Source organism: Pinus tabuliformis, chromosome 6 (assembly GCF_031772625.1).
Source record: "Pinus tabuliformis cultivar Carrire ecotype Pingquan chromosome 6, CPIR1, whole genome shotgun sequence".
NCBI lineage: Eukaryota > Viridiplantae > Streptophyta > Pinopsida > Pinales > Pinaceae > Pinus > Pinus tabuliformis.
Genome location: NC_142292.1, coordinates 792,913,551 through 792,919,195, shown reverse-complemented (window position 1 = coordinate 792,919,195; position 5,645 = coordinate 792,913,551). Strand labels below are relative to the sequence as shown.

General features: G+C 38.7%; 1 pseudogene; it reads left to right on the top strand.

Annotated features, from left to right (window-relative positions):
- The first annotated feature begins 281 nt into the window (after positions 1 to 281).
- LOC149261173 (pyrophosphate-energized vacuolar membrane proton pump 1 pseudogene) lies at positions 282 to 1,039 on the top strand (annotated as a pseudogene).
- The last annotated feature ends 4,606 nt before the right edge of the window (positions 1,040 to 5,645 follow it).

The window sequence follows — 5,645 nt, the reverse complement described above, 5'->3', positions numbered from 1 at the left end:
TCATAGTTAAACACTGTAGTGGAGATAACCGTTTGCATGGCCAACACATGTCTCTACCACCTCACTCCAAAAATCACACAGAAATCTGAGTGCTCAGCTGTTGGTCAACTTGCACTTGCAACGTGATTCACTCGAAGTGTATTCAAATTCAGGTATTGCTGCCCTTTTTGCAAAGTTACGTACTCTGAAATGCGAGCTCATGCTGTGGAACTATTGTTTGTCTTGTCTCAAGATGGAGATAAACGAAAATTAGCAGAACATCTTGAAGAAAAATATATGAAATGGTTAGCAAAACTGATTTCAACATCTTCAAATTTGGTCTTGGCGGTTCTTCCATGGCTCTGTTTGGCAACGGAGGTGGTGGTATTTGCACCAAAGCAGCAGATGTAGGTGCTGATCTTGTTGGCAAGGTTGAGAGGAACATTCCTGAAGACGATCCACGCAACCCAACTGTCATTGCTGATAACGTTGGTGACAATGTTGGAGATATTGCTGGTATGGGATCAGATCTATTTGGGTCCTATGACTGAATCTTCCTGTGCAGCTCTGGTTGTTGCATCCATATCATCATTTGAAAACTCTCATGATCTTACTGCCATGTGTTATCCCTTGCTTATTAGTTCAATGGGTATCATTGCTTGCTTAATCACAACTCTGTTTGCAACTAACATATTTGAGATCAAGGCTGTGAAGGAAATTGAGTCTGCATTGAAAAAGCAACGTATTATCTCCATAGTAGTGATGACTATTGGCATTGTTGCTGTAAGCCTAGTTGCATTGCCTTCATCCTTCACTATCTTCAATTTTGATGCCCATAAGGTTGTAAAGAACTAGGAGCTTTTCTTCTGTGGTGCTATTGGTTTGTGGTCTGGCCTTGTTATTGGTTTTGTCACTGAATACTGCACTAGTAATGCTTACAGCCCTGTCCAAGATGTTGCCGATTCATGCAGGACTGGAAGCAGCAACTAATGTTATATTTGGGTTGGCTGTGGGATACAAATCTGTTATTATATTTGCTATTGCAGTAAGCATTTTATGAAGCAAAGAAAGCTGCCGCAGTCGGAAAAGTATTGTCATGTCAGGAATAGAAACGCGAATCAAGGTTAACCAATGGAAAAACAGTGATTCCCATCCAGCTTCGGCATGCAATATCTATTCTCGGGCAGTTCATTGAAGCTAGCAGACTGTTTCTATAGGAAGCTAGCAGACTGTTTCTACAGGAAGCTAGCAGTCTGTTTCTACAGGAAGACAGAACAGTTTCTACAGGAAAGTCTGAAAAGCGGGAAGCCAAAGGAGAAATCGGCCGGAATGCTAGCCAAGGAAGTCACCAAGGCCATCAAAGACAAGGGGAGAGATTTGGTTGCTCAGAGGATGAGCAACACTTTCAGTAGGGGGGTGATGATGAGCCCCAACAATGTACAATTATTTGGGCTCATTCAACTTCCTAATTTGACTTAATCCACCATTCTCATTTGTTTATTGCATGTTTTTGATTATTTTTATGTTAATAGAGTGAATTTGGTTAGTCATTATGCCAACAAGTCTAATGGGTGCTTTGTGTAGCCTTGTTGGTCAACTTGGGGACAAAATTGAAGGTCTTAATGAGCACTTGGCAGCCAAATTCGTGGGAGAACAAGCTAGAGGATTTGTAGGAAGGTGTCCCCCTCATTTATGGACCCTTACCTCGAATTCTCCACCATCAGCTCGGAGTTCAAAGGCCACCAAATTAATGAGCACAAGGGCAGCCAAGCAAGTCAAGTTGGACTGCTGTTAACTACAAGTTTTGGGCAGCCAAGTCCCTAACTTTTAGGAGGACTGTTGGGTCCTCAAATTGTATAAATAAGAAGGCCTGGGGCCTCATTTGGGTTAGCTAGTTGGTAGTCATTTTTGGTAGCTAGTTGGTAGTCATTTTTGTATCTAGTTAGTCATTTTGTTTTAGCCATTAGTTAGCTAGCTTGTAGTTCGATTTTTAGGCCATGGATTAGCTTTGCTTTCAGCTCATTCCCAAGCTCTCCTTATGGACAGTTTTGATGTACTTTTCCTTTCTTGATTAATAAAGATGGATCCAGCTTTGCACCAGCTCTAAATCTTTCATGGGAGGCTGTAGCTCTTGGGGTTGGGCCCATCTCAAGCGCCCAGTACCTCCCTTGTGTATCTTTATGTGTTTGTTGCGTTCTTGAAATAAAAATCTGCTCTTTAGATCTTGCTTGTCATGGTAGTTGGTTTTGATGGGTAACGTAGCTTTTTATGCTTAGAATCGATTGGTAGGAGTTTGTTATGCATTTAGATATTTTGGAATGCTCTTTCTCACGTGAAGTAAATGGTTCTCTTTCCAAATAAAGCTGCTGTTCATTTATTTCATTGACAATTAGATTAAGTTAGCTAGGACTTGGTTTGTTTGCAACTATTCATTGATTCGTTTAAATGAGCATTGTGCAGGGCATCTCTATCATCTTCATCACCTCCTCAAGTTCTATTTAACCTCTGTCTCACTCATTTACCCTCCAACTCTCTCATTTCCCACATAGCTCCATCTCCTTCAACTTTCGTTGGTTCCATCCTTCCAATCATCAAACCATTGCATACACTCTTCCCTCATCTGATTTTCCAGCTTCTGAGCCATCACCAGCCTCATTCCTACCTTACACATCTCCCTCTACCATTTCATCACTCCTCCATCACGCCAAACACTCACGGTAGGTCATCCTGTAGCCATTTGTAGACATCTTGTAGAAAACAGAGTATCCTGTAGGATCTTGTGTAGGCTTCCTGTAGGAGGCCACTCACTCGGTTGCCGAGCTTCTGAATGTGAGGAACCTCTATGGATGGATGCTAAGGATCCCTAGGAACCTCTCCTAGCCTCCCCAACCTGTCCCACGCTTTCCTTCCTTCTCCATCCCATCTGCACAACCAAACCCTAGTTAGCACAAAATCACAATCATTCCACACACTTAAAGGAAAAATACAAAAACATGTCTTTCATGATGCAAGTAGTTTAGATCCATGCATTTGCACTTATTAGAGGTAACAGCAGCCTTGGTTGAAGTTTCATTCACATTCTTTGCATTGTAGAGGTTAGACTAGTTAAATTAGGGTTTCCTAGGTTTACATGCTTTGATTTGCTTTCAGTTCAGTTTGTCAAGTAGAGTAGCTTTCCTTTGAGAATAGCTTTCGTCCATCAGTTAGCAAGCTTCTTCTGAGAGCCTATAGAAGTTGGCTTGAGCCCTAGCGGACTTGTGCCAGCTGACCAAGTGACAGCTGCGACAAGAGCTAGTACTTGTGCATATAGCACCGCCGCTTCCAAGTTTGTACGAACTACCGGGTTGATAAAATTAAGAGACAGGAAGCCCCGGGAGTTGTAGCATTATTGCTACAATACTGGAGCTCACCAACTACACCTTGATCTTAGAACTTCTCTTTCTTTTTGCTTCATACCTTGGCTCTATTCTTACAAATACGAGACAATGAGAAATGAATTGGTTGAAGTACTAGTGACTCACATGTGTTGTGCTCATTTTCAATTGCAATAACACTTGGTAATCTTGGTCATACATTATAATAACTTCACTAGGAAGGAACATCGTTTCTGATTCTAACCATGGTGGAAATCATTTCAACAACCTTCCTGACATAGCTGCCAATCTAGGACATATTTTTATTTAATTTAATTTAATTTCTTTTTACATAAGTTTCCATAGTGTCCCATCCACATGGATGACACACGGTTTTTCCAGTGCCTTTTTCTACAATTTCTTGTTTTAGTTTCCATCATCGACCACTAGTTGTAGTCCACTTTTCATGCTATCACTGGTACTGCACACTTCCCTTGGCTGCTATACATTGTTCTTGGTGCGCAGTCCACTAGTCCTTCACTACAACATGAAATATCTACTCTACCAAGCCTTCCACATTTTTCTTGTAGGAAAAACATTCTTTGGGTTCTCTACTTCACAATAACTACCTACAAACACCAATAAAGTTAAAAAAACAAAGGAATTTTTTCGCTACAAATAGATCAATTTTGGAAAGTGGGGAAGTTGTCTCTATATAATTTCAATAAGCTCCCATTGACAAGTTCATTGATGTGATCCTCATTTAGTTTCTCCAATTGTATTGTCGTTGCATCTATGACATATTGGGTAATATACAATCCCATCCAATGCATCTGAAATTTCCTAGGGTGTTTTAGAAATTTGTTGTGATACATCAACACGAGATCATCAACTTGGAATTTATTTTTCTTTATATGGAAACCATTCCATGCCTTTTCCCTATCCTTCACCTCCTAAGAGGTCAAAATTGTTCACCTCCAGAGCTCAATAAAGATGAAGAACTAGAGATGAAAAGCTTCATTACTAAATTACATATCAAAGCATTTTTTTAAGAACAAAGCATTTTTCCAAACACATTTGCAAGCAATATTTCAAAATACAATATTTGCAAACATTATATTTTAGTTTTATTTTCTCTATAGGAGCATGCAATATCAAACTTTATAGTTTCAATACATAAAGTTGGTTTTTCAATAAATTGATATATAATTGTAGTCTAAAACCTCTCTAAAATGACAATTCGAGATACTAACAGTTGAATAAATTAATGAAATAAATAACACCGATATGTTTTCATGGTTATGTAATAGCCATGGGAACTTGCATTAGAAAATCTACACACCAAAAAAACAAACTTAGGAAAAAAGGACAAACAACAAAAGGATAAGTAATGGGAGAATTGCATTGAAGAAAAAGTGCACTATCCGATTAAACAAAACAACATACAAGTGAGAGGAAGAAGCTTACCTTAAGAATGTGATTGAAAACATTAGCACAATACTCTTTGTGCCATTAATATTTTCTTTGGAATATTTTCAAGTTGGTGGTGATAGGTTTAGAGTTGAAAGTAAGATCACCAAGTGCATTTCTATTGTGGATGGAAAGGTCCAGTTTTCACCCGCCTTGTGAAGAAGGATCATTTCTTTCTCTTTCATTCTCCCTATCAATAGAACCTTTGCTCATTTTGTCTCCCTCCCTTTAAATTTTCTTTCCCATTCAATTCTCCTTGTCAACTTCTCATAAATTGAACCTTTGTCCAATTTATATATCTCTCTCTCTTTAAATTCATGTTCCCATTCCCTTTCACTTCCCCTCACGAGCCTTTCAAAAAATCTTTTTTTTTCAATACCATCGTGAAACCCTCTATAGTTGCTTTCCCTTTCCCTCTCTACGTCATCCCCAATTTTGGGTCATAAGTTGATCCTTCTTTGACAACAAGCTCCCTTGACTAGTCACTCAACCCTCTAGAATATATCCCTTCTGCCCTTGGCTAGATCATTTCACAGAGCCATCTCCAATCCATTCTAATAGAATTTTCTTTATTTGCTAGTGAAAAGTCACTAGGTCAAATCCCAATGATTTTAGGGTAATTTTTTTGACATATAAGAAAGCCTCTAACATTCTAAGTAAAGAATACTTAGTGGGTGACATCATGTCAAAAATAAGTTTAATACTTTCAAGCGCTAATTTGATTTAAAATCAAGTTTAATATTTCTATTTTGAAATTGACATGGAATTTTTTTGGTCTGGCTCTCTCTTGAATATCTGAAAAGCCTCATAGGGATCTTGTCAATAATAATGGAAAAATCATGT